Here is an 18,029-nt window from a genome sequence, read left to right on the forward strand (position 1 = left end):
GTTATGTTGTACGCAGAAGACGTGATTGATGTGTTCGTACAAACCTTGTTGTCCGGTGTAACAGTATTGCAAACACGAGCACGACACAAAGGCAGTCTATTTCATGTTCTTAGGCAAGCATACCAAACACAAGCATACCAAACACAAACATACCAAACACTAGCAATACCAAACACAAGCATACCAAACACTAGCAATACCAAGCACAAGCAATACCAAACACAAGCAATACCAAACACAAACATACCAAACACTAGCAATACCAAACACAAGCATACCAAACACAAACATACCAAACACAAGCATACCAAACACAAGCAATACCAAACACAAGCATACCAAACACAAGCATACCAAACACAAGCAATACAGACATAGTGACTATCTTGTCATCATTGCAAACATTGTCTAGTTCTGTTTTCAGCAACTCTCGCTAACTATGTTGATTATCATCACCAATAGGAGACAGTCTAAAGCAGCAGAATAACTATGTTGATTATCATCACCAATAGGAGACAGTCTAAAGCAGAATAACTATGTTGATTATCATCACCAATAGGAGACAGTCTAAAGCAGCACAATAACTATGTTGATTATCATCACCAATAGGAGACAGTCTAAAGCAGCAGAATAACTATGTTGATTATCATCACCAATAGGAGACAGTCTAAAGCAGCAGAATAACTATGTAGATTATCATCACCAATAGGAGACAGTCTAAAGCAGCAGAATAACTATGTAGATTATCATCACCAATAGGAGACAGTCTAAAGCAGAATAACTATGTTGATTATCATCACCAATAGGAGACAGTCTAAAGCAGAATAACTATGTAGATTATCATCACCAATAGGAGACAGTCTAAAGCAGAATAACTATGTAGATTATCATCACCAATAGGAGACAGTCTAAAGCAGAATAACTATGTTGATTATCATCACCAATAGGAGACAGTCTAAAGCAGAATAACTATGTAGATTATCATCACCAATAGGAGACAGTCTAAAGCAGAATAACTATGTAGATTATCATCACCAATAGGAGACAGTCTAAAGCAGAATAACTATGTAGATTATCATCACCAATAGGAGACAGTCTAAAGCAGAATAACTATGTTGATTATCATCACCAATAGGAGACAGTCTAAAGTAGAATAACTATGTTGATTATCATCACCAATAGGAGACAGTCTAAAGCAGAATAACTATGTTGATTATCATCACCAATAGGAGACAGTCTAAAGCAGAATAACTATGTAGATTATCATCACCAATAGGAGACAGTCTAAAGCAGAATAACTATGTTGATTATCATCACCAATAGGAGACAGTCTAAAGCAGAATAACTATGTTGATTATCATCACCAATAGGAGACAGTCTAAAGCAGAATAACTATGTTGATTATCATCACCAATAGGAGACAGTCTAAAGCAGAATAACTATGTAGATTATCATCACCAATAGGAGACAGTCTAAAGCAGAATAACTATGTAGATTATCATCACCAATAGGAGACAGTCTAAAGCAGCAGAATAACTATGTAGATTATCATCACCAATAGGAGACAGTCTAAAGCAGCAGTATAACTATGTAGATTATCATCACCAATAGGAGACAGTCTAAAGCAGAATAACTATGTTGATTATCATCACCAATAGGAGACAGTCTAAAGCAGAATAACTATGTAGATTATCATCACCAATAGGAGACAGTCTAAAGCAGCAGAATAACTATGTAGATTATCATCACCAATAGGAGACAGTCTAAAGCAGCAGAATAACTATGTAGATTACCATCACCAATAGGAGACAGTCTAAAGCAGCAGAATAACTATGTAGATTATCATCATCAATAGGAGACAGTCTAAAGCAGAATAACTATGTAGATTATCATCACCAATAGGAGACAGTCTAAAGCAGAATAACTATGTAGATTATCATCACCAATAGGAGACAGTCTAAAGCAGCAGAATAACTATGTAGATTATCATCACCAATAGGAGACAGTCTAAAGCAGAATAACTATGTAGATTATCATCACCAATAGGAGACAGTCTAAAGCAGAATAACTATGTAGATTATCATCACCAATAGGAGACAGTCTAAAGCAGCAGAATAACTATGTAGATTATCATCACCAATAGGAGACAGTCTAAAGCAGCAGAATAACTATGTAGATTATCATCATCAATAGGAGACAGTCTAAAGCAGAATAACTATGTAGATTATCATCACCAATAGGAGACAGTCTAAAGCAGCAGAATAACTATGTAGATTATCATCACCAATAGGAGACAGTCTAAAGCAGAATAACTATGTTGATTATCATCACCAATAGGAGACAGTCTAAAGCAGAATAACTATGTAGATTATCATGACCAATATGAGACAGTCTAAAACAGCAGAATAACTATGTAGATTATCATCACCAATAGGAGACAGTCTAAAGCAGAATAACTATGTAGATTATCATCATCAATAGGAGACAGTCTAAAGCAGAATAACTATGTAGATTATCATCACCAATAGGAGACAGTCTAAAGCAGCAGTATAACTATGTAGATTATCATCACCAATAGGAGACAGTCTAAAGCAGAATAACTATGTAGATTATCATCACCAATAGGAGACAGTCTAAAGCAGAATAACTATGTAGTTTATCATCACCAATAGAAGACAGTCTAAAGCAGCAGTATAACTATGTAGATTATCATCACCAATAGGAGACAGTCTAAAGCAGCAGAATAACTATGTAGATTATCATCACCAATAGGAGACAGTCTAAAGCAGCAGAATAACTATGTAGATTATCATCACCAATAGGAGACAGTCTAAAGCAGCAGAATAACTATGTAGATTATCATCACCAATAGGAGACAGTCTAAAGCAGCAGAATAACTATGTAGATTATCATCATCAATAGGAGACAGTCTAAAGCAGTAGTTGAATAACAGCGTGCCGGGCGATGTAAAACTAACTTGCCCGTTGTCAGACTCTACCGGTCCTGATACACATGCTAGTCTGCCAGAACGTTCGGCTGCCCAGAGGTGGAACAGCTAGTCTGCCAGAACATTCGGCTGCCCAGAGGTGGAACAGCTAGTCTGCCAGAACGTTCGGCTGCCCAGAGGTGGAACAGCTAGTCTGCCAGAACGTTCGGCTGCCCAGAGGTGGAAGAGCTAGTCTGCCAGAACGTTCGGCTGCCCGGAGGTGGAACAGCTAGTCTGCCAGAACGTTCGGCTGCCCAGAGGTGGAACAGCTAGTCTGCCTAGAACGTTTGGCTGCCCAGAGGTGGAACAGCTAGTCTGCCTAGAACGTTCTGCTGTCCGGAGGTGGAACAGCTAGTCTGGCTAGAACGTTCTGCTGTCCAGAGGTGGAACAGGAAGTCTGCCTAGAACGTTCGGCTGCCCAGAAGTGGAACAGCTAGTCTGCCTAGAACGTTCGGCTGCCCAGAAGTGGAACAGCTAGTCTGCCTAGAACGTTGGGCTGCCCAGAGGTGGAACAGCTAGTCTGCCTAGAACGTTGGGCTGCCCAGAGGTGGAACAGCTAGTCTGCCTAGAACGTTCTGCTACCCAGAGGTGGAACAGCTAGTCTGCCTAGAACGTTCGGCTGCCCAGAGGTGGAACAGCTAGTCTGCCTAGAACGTTGGGCTGCCCAGAGGTGGAACAGCTAGTCTGCCTAGAACGTTTGGCTGCCTAGAGGTGGAACAGCTAGTCAGCCTCCTTGTACAGGTAGTCTACTTGCGTGATCATTGAGAAGTGAAATAGCAGTTAGTAGGGCCGGTCTGTAGTTAAACACAGATTGTGGTTTTGCCCCATTGTGGGGAGTTACATGCAGCCGTCTAGGCAGCATATCGAGCGACTGCAGACGGAGAAGTTTGTATAGCCTTCGATATATACTTTTGGGGATACGCTCGTTCACATCACAGCAGGGTTTATTTATTTAAACTGTTCAGAAGTATGAGAAAGACCAGCTACGTCATTATGGTTCAGAAGAAGGTGAAGAGAGAAGCGTTAAGGGAAGTGGAGTGTGAGCAGACGCTACGTGCATAAAATAACACGCTGAACGTAATCCGGATTTTAGGCTTTGAGAAAGAGGTTTCCGATGAGGCGCGGCAGGGGGTCAAAATCTCCATATCTGCCTCCATGGCCTGTTGTGATAAATCTCCGTATCTGCAGCCATGGCCTGTTGTGATAAATCTCCGTATTTGCAGCCTGTTGTGATAAATCTCTGTATCTGCAGCCATGGCCTGTTGTGATAAATCTCCGTATCTGCAGCCATGGCCTGTTGTGATAAATCTCCGTATCTGCAGCCATGGCCTGTTGTGATAAATCTCTGTATCTGCAGCCATGGCCTGTTGTGATAAATCTCCGTATCTGCAGCCATGGCCTGTTGTGATAAATCTCTGTATCTGCAGCCATGGCCTGTTGTGATAAATCTCTGTATTTGCAGCCATGGCCTGTTGTGATGAAGCTCAGTATCTGCAGCCATGGCCTGTTGGGATGAAGCTCCGTATCTGCCTCCATGGCCTGTTTGATTTGAGGTGAAGTATGTCCTCATTCTGATGAGGGAATAATGCACTTGGTGGATGATATCCATTTTTACATGTTTAGATAAAAAAAAAATGATTTGATTAAGTTTGATAAAGTGGTGGATATTAATTCCAGGTTAGCTATATGTGAAGACAGGCTGGGTTCTTCTTATAGTCTCAGACATGCAGCTCTGGGGAAGGACAAGGCTAGGTGGTTAGAGTGATGAAGAGGAGGACAAGGCTAGGTGGTGAGGTGTTTGAATTAGAGTGATGAAGTGGAGGAGATTAGTTACAGGTTTAAAGTTTACAGCTCTATATGATGAGAGAGCTTTGGTTCTCCTTTTAGATTCTCAGGCATGCTAACGCTAAGTACATGACAGTTAGAATGATAAAGTAGCCCATGTCTCTGCTCCTCTCTTCCTCCCCAAACCTGATGCAGCACTAGGTATGTGAGGTGGAATCAGCTCTCCTCGGGAAGACAGAAGGTTGGTTCTCCTTTTAGCCCTGGCCAGAGCTAGGCTAGATATGAGTTATAATAAGCCATGCAGCACTAGGCTAGATATGAGTTATAATAAGCCATGCAGCACTAGGCTAGATATGAGTTATAATAAGCCATGCAGCACTAGGCTAGATATGAGTTATAATAAGCCATGCAGCACTAGACTAGATATGAGTTATAATAAGCCATGCAGCACTAGGCTAGATATAAGTTATAATAAGCCATGCAGCACTAGGCTAGATATGAGTTATAATAAGCCATGCAGCACTAGGCTAGATATGAGTTATAATAAGCCATGCAGCACTAAGCTAGATATGAGTTATAATAAGCCATGCAGCACTAAGCTAGATATGAGTTATAATAAGCCATGCAGCACTAGGCTAGATATGAGTTATAATAAGCCATGCAGCACTAGACTAGATATGAGTTATAATAAGCCATGCAGCTCTAGGCTAGATATGAGTTATAATAAGCCATGCAGCACTAGGCTAGATATGAGTTAGAAGCCATGCAGCACTAGGCTAGATATGAGTTAGAAGCCATGCAGCACTAGGTTAGATATGAGTTAGAATAAGCCATGCAGCACTAGACTAGATATGAGTTATAATAAGCCATTCAGCACTTAGCTAGATATGAGTTAGAAGCCATGCAGCACTAAGTTAGATATGAGTTATAATAAGCCATGCAGCACTATGATAGATATGAGTTATAATAAGCCATGCAACACTAGGCTAGATATGAGTTATAATAAGCCATGCAGCACTAGGCTAGATATGAGTTATAATAAGCCATGCAGCACTAGACTAGATATGAGTTAGAAGCCATGCAGCACTAATCTAGATATGAGTTAGAAGCCATGCAGCACTAGGTTAGATATGAGTTATAATAAGCCATGCAGCACTAGACTAGATATGAGTTATAATAAGCCATGCAGCACTATGCTAGATATGAGTTATAATAAGCCATGCAGCACTATGTTAGATATGAGTTATAAAAAGCCATGCAGCACTAGACTAGATATGAGTTATAATAAGCCATGCAGCACTAGGCTAGATATGAGTTAGAAGCCATGCAGTACTAGGCTAGATATGAGTTAGAAGCCATGCAGCACTAGGTTAGATATTAGTTAGAATAACCCATGCAGCACTAGACTAGATATGAGTTATAATAAGCCATTCAGCACTTAGCTAGATATGAGTTAGAAGCCATGCAGCACTAAGTTAGATATGAGTTATAATAAGCCATGCAGCACTATGATAGATATGAGTTATAATAAGCCATGCAACACTAGGCTAGATATGAGTTATAATAAGCCATGCAGCACTAGGTTAGATATGAGTTAGAATAAGCCATGCAGCACTAAGCTAGATATGACTTAGAATAAGCCATGCAGCACTAAGCTAGATATGAGTTATAATAAGCCATGCAGCGCTATGCTAGATATGAGTTATAATAAGCCATGCAGCACTAGACTAGATATGAGTTATAATAAGCCATGCAGCACTAGACTAGATAGGAGTTATAATAAGCCATGCAGCACTAGACTAGATATGAGTTATAATAAGCCATGCAGCACTAGGCTAGATATGAGTTATAATAAGCCATGCAGCACTAAGCTAGATATGAGTTAGAAGCCATGCAGCACTAGGTTAGATATGAGTTAGAATAAGCCATGCAGCACTAAGCTAGATATGACTTAGAATAAGCCATGCAGCACTGAGCTAGATATGAGTTATAATAAGCCATGCAGCACTAGGCTAGATATTAGTTATAATAAGCCATGCAGCACTAGACTAGATATGAGTTATAATAAGCCATGCAGCACTAGACTAGATATGAGTTAGAAGCCATGCAGCACTAATCTAGATATGAGTTAGAAGCCATGCAGCACTAGGTTAGATATGAGTTATAATAAGCCATGCAGCACTAGACTAGATATGAGTTATAATAAGCCATGCAGCACTATGCTAGATATGAGTTATAATAAGCCATGCAGCACTATGTTAGATATGAGTTATAAAAAGCCATGCAGCACTAGACTAGATATGAGTTATAATAAGCCATGCAGCACTAGGCTAGATATGAGTTAGAAGCCATGCAGTACTAGGCTAGATATGAGTTAGAAGCCATGCAGCACTAGGTTAGATATTAGTTAGAATAACCCATGCAGCACTAGACTAGATATGAGTTATAATAAGCCATTCAGCACTTAGCTAGATATGAGTTAGAAGCCATGCAGCACTAAGTTAGATATGAGTTATAATAAGCCATGCAGCACTATGATAGATATGAGTTATAATAAGCCATGCAACACTAGGCTAGATATGAGTTATAATAAGCCATGCAGTACTAGGCTAGATATGAGTTATAATAAGCCATGCAGCACTAAGCTAGATATGAGTTAGAAGCCATGCAGCACTAGGTTAGATATGAGTTAGAATAAGCCATGCAGCACTAAGCTAGATATGACTTAGAATAAGCCATGCAGCACTAAGCTAGATATGAGTTATAATAAGCCATGCAGCGCTATGCTAGATATGAGTTATAATAAGCCATGCAGCACTAGACTAGATATGAGTTATAATAAGCCATGCAGCACTAGACTAGATAGGAGTTATAATAAGCCATGCAGCACTAGACTAGATATGAGTTATAATAAGCCATGCAGCACTAGGCTAGATATGAGTTATAATAAGCCATGCAGCACTAAGCTAGATATGAGTTAGAAGCCATGCAGCACTAGGTTAGATATGAGTTAGAATAAGCCATGCAGCACTAAGCTAGATATGACTTAGAATAAGCCATGCAGCACTGAGCTAGATATGAGTTATAATAAGCCATGCAGCACTAGGCTAGATATTAGTTATAATAAGCCATGCAGCACTAGACTAGATATGAGTTATTATAAGCCATGCAGCACTAGGCTAGATATAAGTTATAATAAGCCATGCAGCACTAGGCTAGATATGAGTTATAATAAGCCATGCAGCACTAGGCTAGATATGAGTTATAAGCCATGCAACACTAGGCTAGATATGAGTTATAATAAGCCATGCAGCACTAGACTAGATATGAGTTATAATAAGCCATGCAGCACTATGCTAGATATGAGTTATAATAAGCCATGCAGCACTAGACTAGATATGAGTTATAATAAGCCATGCAGCACTAGACTAGATATGAGTTAGAAGCCATGCAGCACTAATCTAGATATGAGTTAGAAACCATGCAGCACTAGGTTAGATATGAGTTATAATAAGCCATGCAGCACTAGACTAGATATGAGTTATAATAAGCCATGCAGCACTATGCTAGATATGAGTTATAATAAGCCATGCAGCACTAGACTAGATATGAGTTATAATAAGCCATGCAGCACTAGGCTAGATATGAGTTAGAAGCCATGCAGTACTAGGCTAGATATGAGTTAGAAGCCATGCAGCACTAGGTTAGATATGAGTTAGAATAAGCCATGCAGCACTAGGTTAGATATGAGTTAGAATAAGCCATGCAGCACTAGATTTATGAGTTATAATAAGCCATTCAGCACTTAGCTAGATATGAGTTAGAAGCCATGCAGCACTAAGTTAGATATGAGTTATAATAAGCCATGCAGCACTATGATAGATATGAGTTATAATAAGCCATGCAACACTAGGCTAGATATGAGTTATAATAAGCCATGCAGCACTAGACTAGATATGAGTTATAATAAGCCATGCAACACTAGGCTAGATATGAGTTATAATAAGCCATGCAGCACTAGGCTAGATATGAGTTATAATAAGCCATGCAGCACTAGACTAGATATGAGTTAGAAGCCATGCAGCACTAATCTAGATATGAGTTAGAAGCCATGCAGCACTAGGTTAGATATGAGTTATAATAAGCCATGCAGCACTAGACTAGATATGAGTTGTAATAAGCCATGCAGCACTAGACTAGATATGAGTTATAAGGCATGCAGTGCTAGGCTAGATATGAGTTATAAGGCATGCAGTGCTAGGCTAGATATGAGTTCTAAGGCATGCAGTGCTAGGCTAGATATGAGTTATAAGGCATGCAGTGCTAGGCTAAATATGAGTTCTAAGGCATGTAGTGCTAGGCTAGATATGAGTTATAAGGCATGCAGTGCTAGGCTAGGTGTGTTTAAGTTAGTGATGAAGTGGCTAGGTCTCCCTCTCCTCTCCAGACCTGATGGATGAGCCCCACTTACATACAGATCATCTCTAATCTAGACCCATCAGGCAGCAACGCTCAGCTTGATAAACCAGACGAATGGAGACTGGGCTTCAGATTGATACTGGTATCCTACCAGGTCCCTGTCATCACACACACACACACGCACGCACCGCACGCACGCACGCACGCACGCACGCACGCACGCACCACACACACACACACACACACACACACACACACACACACACACACACAGAGAGCGTGCGACAGGAAAAGGAACCACTTGGTCTGTTGGGATTTAAAGGACTCTCAGACCATGAGAAACAAGACTCTCTGGTCGGATGAAACCTAGATTGAACTCGTTGGCCTGAATGCCAAACGTCACGTCTGGAGGAAACCTGGCACCATCCCTATAGTGAAGTATGGTGTTTTCAGTATCATGCTGTGGGGATGTTTTTCAGCGGCAGAGATTGGGAGACTAGTCAGGATGGATGGAAAGATGAACGGAGCAAAGGACAGAGAGATCCTTGATGAAAACCTGCTCCAGAGCGCTCAGGACCTCAGACTGGGGTGAAGGTTCACCTTCCAACAGGACAATGACCCTAAGCACACAGCCAAGACAGCACAGGAGTGGCTTTGGGACAAGTCTCTGAATGTCCTTGAGTGGCCCAGCCAGAGCCTAGACTTGAACCCGATCGAACATCTCTGGAGAGACCTGAAAATAGCTGTGCAGCGACACTCCCCATCCAACCTGACAGAGTTTGAGAGGATCTGCAGGGAAGAATGGGAGAAACTCCCCAAATACAGGTTTGCCAAGCTTGTAGCGTCATACCCAAGAAGACTAGAGGCTGTAATCACTCCGAAAGGTTAAAGTACTGAGTGTAAGATCTGAATATTTATGTAAATGGAATATTATTATTTTTTTTTTGCAAAAATGTCCCCCCAAAAAATCATGTTTTTGCTTTGTCATTATGGGGTATTGTTTTTAGATTTATGAGGGTTTAATAAAAAAGTTAAACAGCTAATATTTCTCCCCACCACATGGCAAAATGAGTAGAATTGCAAGAAATGAACTTTCTACTGTTAGTCTACACGTATTATTTACGAAGCATGTTACAAATAAACATTTGATTTGAGAGGGCTGAATTTGTCATAAGGCCGGAGAGCCAGTCGCTCAGAGCTGACAAATCGCCTCGCTTAGATTGACTGTTTTTCTCTTGTTTTATTCATCAACGTGTTTCTCTTTTTTAGGGGCCGAGAGCAGAATGTGAATAACGACACACTGCTGGTCATATTCTCTCTCCCTCTGTCTCTCTGTCTCTCTCTGTCTCTCTCTCTCTCTCTCTCTCTCTCTCTCTCTCTCTGTCTCTCTGTCTCTCTCTGTCTCTCTCTGTCTCTCTCTCTCTCTCTGTCTGTCTCTCTCTGTCTCTCTCTCTCTCTGTCTCTCTCTCTCTCTCTCTCTCTCTCTCTCTCTCTCTCTCTGTCTCTGTCTCTCTCTCTCTCTCTGTCTGTCTCTCTCTGTCTCTCTCTCTCTCTGTCTCTCTCTCTCTCTCTCTCTCTCTCTCTGTCTCTCTCTCTCTCTCTGTCTGTCTCTCTCTGTCTCTCTCTGTCTCTCTCTCCCTCTGTCTCTCTGTCTCTCTCTGTCTCTCTCTCTCTCTCTCTCTCTCTCTCTCTCTCTCTCTCTCTCTCTCTCTCTCTCTCTCTCTCTCTCTCTCTCTCTGTCTCTCTCTCTGTCTCTCTCTCCCTCTCAATTTCAATTCAATTTCAATTCAATTTGCTTTATTGGCATGACGTAACAGTATACATATTGCCAAAGCTTATTTTGGATATTTACGATATAAAAAATAAATAAAAAATGAGAATCAAAATTGTCAACGGGACAACAGTAACAACAATAACCAAGGGTCAAAATAACCATACATTCAACAATAACAATAATCATACAGTAGAGGACATGTGCAGGTTTAATGGTCTGTCAGACACTGTCCCTCAACTTACGGCAGGCAGCAATGTAGTGCGCTGCCAACCCACAGCTCTCTGAGTCCTCCCCCAACAGGACGGGTAGCCTATCCTCATCAGAGAGGTCTTTGAAACCTTGAATAAGGGTTTCAAATTTGGGGAAATGACACTCTCTAATTGTTTTATATTTTTGACATTTTGTCAGGAAATGCAGCTCCGTCTCAGGTTCTGCTGTGGTGCAGTGGTTGCACAGCCTTTCCTCTACAGGGAGCCAGGTTTTCCTGTGTCTACCCTTCTCAATGGCAAGGCTGTGCTCACTGAGCCTGGACTTTGTCAAGGTTTTTCTAAGGTTTTGATCAGTAACCATGGTCAAATATTTAGCCACGGTGTACTGTCGATTTAGGGCCAGATAGCACTGCATTTTGCCTTGTGCTTGTGTTTTCCAGTAAACAATGTAGTTTTGTTTTGACTGTGTTGTAATTTGGTTTATTCTGGTTGATTGGATGTTCTGGTCCTGAGGCTTCAGTGTGTTAGTAGAACAGGTTTGTGAACTCAGCCCCAGGACCAGCTGGATGAGGGGACTCTTTTCTTTGCTCAGCTCTTGGCATTGCAGGGCTTGGTAATGATATGAGGGGGTCACTGTATTTTAGATGTTTCCAAAACTTAATTGCTCTTTTTTGAGTTTTTATTATTAGTGGATATTGTCCTAATTCTGCCCTGCATGCATTGTTTGTAGTTTTCCTCTGGACATGTAGGAGAATCTTACAGAACTCTGCATGCAGGGTTTCAATGGGGTGTTTGTCCCATTTGATGAAATCTTGTTTTGCAAGTGGACCCCACACCTCGCTGCCATAAAGTGCAATTGGTTCAATGACATATTCAATTAGTTTTAGCCAAATTTTAATAGCTATTTCAATTTGAATTTGCTTTTTAATGGCGTATAATGCCCTGCGTGCTTTCTCTCTCAGTTCATTCACTGCCTCATTAAGGTGTCCAGTTCAGCTTATTTTTAAACCTAAGTAATTGTAGTGTGTACAGTACTCTATATATTTTGTACCAATTGAGAACTTTGGTCTAATTCCCTGAGATTTGGATCTTCTCTGGAAAATCTGGTTTACTGCCAGGGCCCAGGTCTGGCAGTACTGCTCTAGCAGGTCCAGGCTCTGCTGTAGTCCATGTGCTGTGGGTGACAGCAGGCATAGGTCATCTGCGAAGAGTAGGCATTTAACTTCTGAATTGTGGAGACTAACACCTGAGGCTGAGGATTTTTCTAGAATAGTGGCCACTTCGTTAATGTAAATATTGAAGAGTGCAGGGCTCAGATTGCAACCCTGACGAAGGCCCCGCCCCTGGTTAAAGAATTCTGTTCTTTTCTTACCAATTTTTATGCTGCACGTATTGCCAGTATACATTGATTTAATTATGTCATATGTTTTACCCCCTACACCACTTTCAATAACTTTGTAGAACAGTCCTGTATGCCAAATAGAATCAAATGCTTTTTGGAAGTCGATAAAGCAAGCGTATATTTTGGTATTATTTTGGTGGACATGTTTATCTATCAGGGTGTGTAGGGTGTAAATATGATCAGTTGTGCGATGTTTTGGTATAAATCCAATTTGGCTTTTACTCAAGACATTGTGCTTATTAAGGAAGTTTAGAACTCTTACATTGATGATACTACAGAAAACCTTCCCCAGGTTACTGTTCACACAAATGCCTCTGTAATTGTTAGGGTCAAATTTGTCTCCGTTCTTAAAGATTGGGGTTATGAGTCCTTGATTCCAGATGTCAGGGAAATAACCCACACTCAGGATCAAATTAAACAGTTTTAATATAGCCAATTGAAATTTTGCGCTAGTGAGTTTGAGCATCTCATTTAGGATGCCATCAGGTCCGCATGCTTTTTTAAATTTGAGGGCCTGAAGTTTCTTATAGAGCTCCTGGTCAGTAATTGGGGAGTCCAATGGATTTTGATTGTCCTTTATAGCTTTTTCTAAACCATTCAACTTCTCATGAATTTGGCGTTGTTCTGCGTTTGTGTCAATTTGAACGGTGTTGTAGAGTGTTTTGAAATGGGTTGTCCATATGTCACCATTTTGTATCGCTAATTCCTCTTGTTTAGATTTTTTTAGTTTTTTCCAATTTTGCCAGAATTTGTTTGTGTTTATGGACTCTTCAATTAGTGCCAGCTGCTTGCTGTTGTACTGTGCTTTTTTGGTTCTGAGTGTAAGTTTATAGAGTTTTAAAGTCTCACAGTAATGAAGGTGTAATTCACCATTATTTGGGTCTCTGTGCTTTTGGTTGGATAGTGTTCTAAGTTTTTTCCTTATAATTTTACAATCTGCATCAAACCAGTTTTCATCTGTGATCTTTTTTGTTTTGTATTTGATCAATTTCAATTGTGCTTCTTTTGCCGTTTGCCTGAATATATAGTTGATGTTTCGTACTGCTAGATTGATGCCTTCTTTACTGTGAGTGAATGTGGTATCCAGAAAGTTATCTAAGAGTGTTTGGATATTTTGGTTACCGGTTGCTTTCTGGTATTCTTCTGTGCTGTTTTGGGTCCATCTGTATGAATTTCTGATGTTGTACAGCTTACTGGGCTGTGAATGTGTGGTTGTTTCCATGTCTGTTCTTTCGAGGAACAACGTCATTTGGCTGTGATCAGACAGAGGTGTTAGTGGCTTGACTGTGAATGAGCTGAGAGAGGAAGGGTCAATGTCTGTAATCATAGTGGCCAAGAGGTGAGCAATAAGTGAATCTCCCCAAAGAGTCCCCCCCCCCCCCGTAACCTACCATTGACAAAGCACAGACCCAGATTTCGACAGAGCTGTAACAGATCCCTTCCGTTTTTGTTGATGGTGTTGTCACTGTTGTTTCTATGGGGGAGATTAAGACAGCTATAAACAGTATGTCCTGTAATAAAGCTGTCCCCTCGTGTGCTCGTTAGATCAGGTAGTGTTCCTGTGCGCGCATTTGTGTCCCCACAGATGAGCACATTTCCCTGGGCCTGGAAATGGCACGTCTCTTCCTCAAGGGTGGGGAAGATCTCCTCTGAGTAATATGGGGATTCTGAGGGGGGAAGATCTCCTCTGAGTAATATGGGGATTCTGAGGGGGGAAGATCTCCTCTGAGTAATATGGGGATTCTGAGGGGGGATATATACTGCGGAAAGGAACACATCTTTTTCTGTCAGTACAAGTTCTTTTTTTAGTTTTAACCAAATGTGATATTTGCCAATTTTGAGGGGATCAATTAGATTTTGTAGTTCGGATTTGTACCAAATGATCAATCCTCCAGAGTCTCTGCCTCTATTGACAGAGCTGTGTTTCTGTGATGGCACAATGACCTCTCTGTAGCAGGTGGGACAGTGAGTGACAAAGTCAGCCTTACACCAACTCTCTCTCTCTCTGTCTGTCTCTCTCTGTCTCACTCTCTCTCTCTCTCTCTCTCTCTGTCTCTCTCTGTCTGTCTCTCTGTCTGTCTGTCTGACTCTCTCTCTCTGTCTCTCTCTGTCTGTCTCGTCTCGTCTGTCTGTCTGTCTGTCTGTCTGTCTGTCTGTCTGTCTGTCTGTCTGTCTGTCTGTCTGTCTGTCTGTCTGTCTGTCTGTCTGTCTGTCTGTCTGTCTGTCTGTCTCACTCTCTCTCTCTCTCTCTCTCTCTCTCTCTCTGTCTCTCTCTGTCTGTCTCTCTGTCTGTCTGTCTGACCTCTCTCTCGTCTGTCTCTCTCTGTCTGTCTCTCTCTCTGTCTGTCTGTCTCTCTCTCTGTCTGTCTCTCGTCTGTCTGTCTGTCTGTCTGTCTGTCTGTCTGTCTGTCTGTCTGTCTGTCTGTCTGTCTGTCTGTCTGTCTGTCTGTCTGTCTGTCTGTCTGTCTGTCTGTCTCTCTGTCTGTCTGTCTCTCTCTCTGTCTGTCTCTCTCTCTCTGTCTCTCTCTATCTCTCTCTGCAGGCCATATTCACTCTCTCTTTCTCTCCCCCCTTTCTCTCTCTCTCTCTCTTTCCCTCTCTCTCTTCCTCTCTCTCCCTCTCCCTCTCTGCAGGCCCTATTCACAGTTCAGCCCACGATGTAGTTCATAATGAGGAAGAAATGTGTGTTTAGAGAGAAGAACAGGAAGGTGTCAGTAATACCTTAAGTATTCATTATCAGCCCAGGGTTTCATCTGTCATTCTGTGTGTAGCTTCATTCTCTCAACAGCAGCATATTGGATATGGTTTTTATAAATGACTGAGTAGCAAGCTGCTGTGTTCTGCTCCCCCCCCCCCCCCCCCCACACACACACACAGACATAATGATGGAGGAAAAATGTCACTGTTATCTGATTGATAATTCACACATGTCGGATGTTGGGGGGTAATAATTTCAAACTTAGTCAAGTCTGTGGAGGAAAAATGATTTGAGGATTATTGATTTTAGGAAACAGACTAAAATATGTGAAGTTAAAAGATGGAGTTTGAAATGTAACAAGGGTTATTATAAAAGCAGCCCTCAACATATCCATATTTATATTTATATTTATTATTAATTTAACATGTTTCAATAAATCTGACTGAATAAATGTATGGTGCAACAGGAGAGAGGAAAATAATAATTTCTCATTAAGACAAAAAAAATACATTTTTTATAATATACTATTCCTCTAAAATGAAACACACTGAATAAATAAAATGTAAGTACATATTATGCTTAACATATTTATACATAATATACATGAATGTTCTAAAAATCTGTCATATATCTCAGATATAAATAATGTTCATGGGTATTAAAAGCGTTAGCAACACCTTTGATGAATCCCTCCTTTGGGGTCACGAAACACCATTTCTCACCACCTACAGTCTCTCTCTCTGTCTCTCTCTCTCTGTCAAATCAAATTCAAATTCAAATTCTCTCTCTCTCTCTGCTCTCTCTCTCTGTCCCTCTCTCTGTCCCTGTCTCTCTCTCTGTCTCTCTCTCTCTCTCTCTGTCCCTCTCTCTGTCCCTGTCTCTCTCTCTCTCTGTCTCTCTCTCTCTCTGTCTCTGTCTCTCTGTCTCTCTCTCCCTGTCTCTCTCTCTCTGTCTCTCTCTCTCTGTCTCTGTCTCTCTCTCTGTCTCGCTCTCTCTCTCTCTCTCTGTCTCTCACGCTCTCTCTCTGTCTCTCTCTCTCTGTCTCTCTCTCTGTCTCTCTCTCTCTCTCTGTCTCTCTCCCTTCCTACCTCTGTCATCACCCTCCACCATCTCTCACTCTCTCTCTCCCTCTCTCTCTCTCTCCATCCCTCTCCCTCTCTCTCCCTCTCCCCTCCTTCTCTCTCTTGCCTTCCATCCCCTCGATCCCTCTCTTTCTCTTGCTCCCAGTCTCTCCCTCCTCTCCCTCCCCCATCTCTCCCTCCATCCATTGGGCATTGCCATGGTAGCTTAATGAGAAATAGGGTGAAATAAGGAAATGTTAACGTGTCTGATTGATGACCACCAAATATGTCGGTCAAGTGTAATGGAACGACAACGGTGGTTATTGATTAGTGTTCTGTTATCAAGGGCCAGCACATTGATCTGTGTCTACCTCCCATATAGCACCCTATTCCCTACATAGTGCACTCCTTCTGATCAGAACCCTATGAGCCCTGGACAAAAGTAGTGCACTATATAGGGAATAGGGTGTAATTTGGGACGTATATTCAATGGTTCAGGGGAGGGAGGATACAGCTCTCTAGCACAGCACTGATTTGACGGAAATATATTTTATATTCATGTGGTGCTAGTTAAAGACAGGATAAAGAATGTTTTATATCATGTGGTGCTAGTTAAAGACAGGATAAAGAATGTTTTATATCATGTGGTGCTAGATGAAGACAGGATAAAGAATTTTTTTATTTTCATGTGGTGCTAGATGAAGACAGGATAAAGAATGTTTTATATCATGTGGTGCTAGTTAAAGACAGGATAAAGAATGTTTTATATCATGTGGTGCTAGTTAAAGACAGGATAAAGAATGTTTTATATCATGTGGTGCTAGTTAAAGACAGGATAAAGAATGTTTTATATCATGTGGTGCTAGTTAAAGACAGGATAAAGAATGTTTTATATCATGTGGTGCTAGTTAAAGACAGGATAAAGAATGTTTTATATCATGTGGTGCTAGTTAAAGACAGGATAAAGAATGTTTTATATCATGTGGTGCTAGATGAAGACAGGATAAAGAATGTTTTATATCATGTGGTGCTAGTTAAAGACAGGATAAAGAATGTTTTATATCTACGTGGTGCTAGTTAAAGACAGGATAAAGAATGTTTTATATTCATGTGGTGCTAGATGAAGACAGGATAAAGAATGTTTTATATCATGTGGTGCTAGATGAAGACAGGATAAAGAATGTTTTATATCATGTGGTGCTAGTTAAAGACAGGATAAAGAATGTTTTATATCATGTGGTGCTAGATGAAGACAGGATAAAGAATGTTTTATATCATGTGGTGCTAGATGAAGACAGGATAAAGAATGTTTTATATCATGTGGTGCTAGTTAAAGACAGGATAAAGAATGTTTTATATCATGTGGTGCTAGTTAAAGACAGGATAAAGAATGTTTTATATCATGTGGTGCTAGTTAAAGACAGGATAAAGAATGTTTTATATCATGTGGTGCTAGATGAAGACAGGATAAACAGCAATATATTCTCACATCCCACATTATCCTGTCTGTTTGGTGGTGGAGCTGATTCTATTTTTCAACAAGTTGCGTTATTAGACAGGAAATGGGTCTCGTTTTAAATGGGTCAGGATATTTAGTATCCTCGCTAGTTCCATAGAAGAGGAAACACAAGGACTTATGTGTGAGGATGTTAACCTTTTACTGCAGGGGGCTAAATCAGGGTCACACAGAGGGAT

Source organism: Salmo salar, chromosome 17 (genome assembly GCF_965601325.2).
Source record: "Salmo salar chromosome 17, fSalSal1, whole genome shotgun sequence".
NCBI lineage: Eukaryota > Metazoa > Chordata > Actinopteri > Salmoniformes > Salmonidae > Salmo > Salmo salar.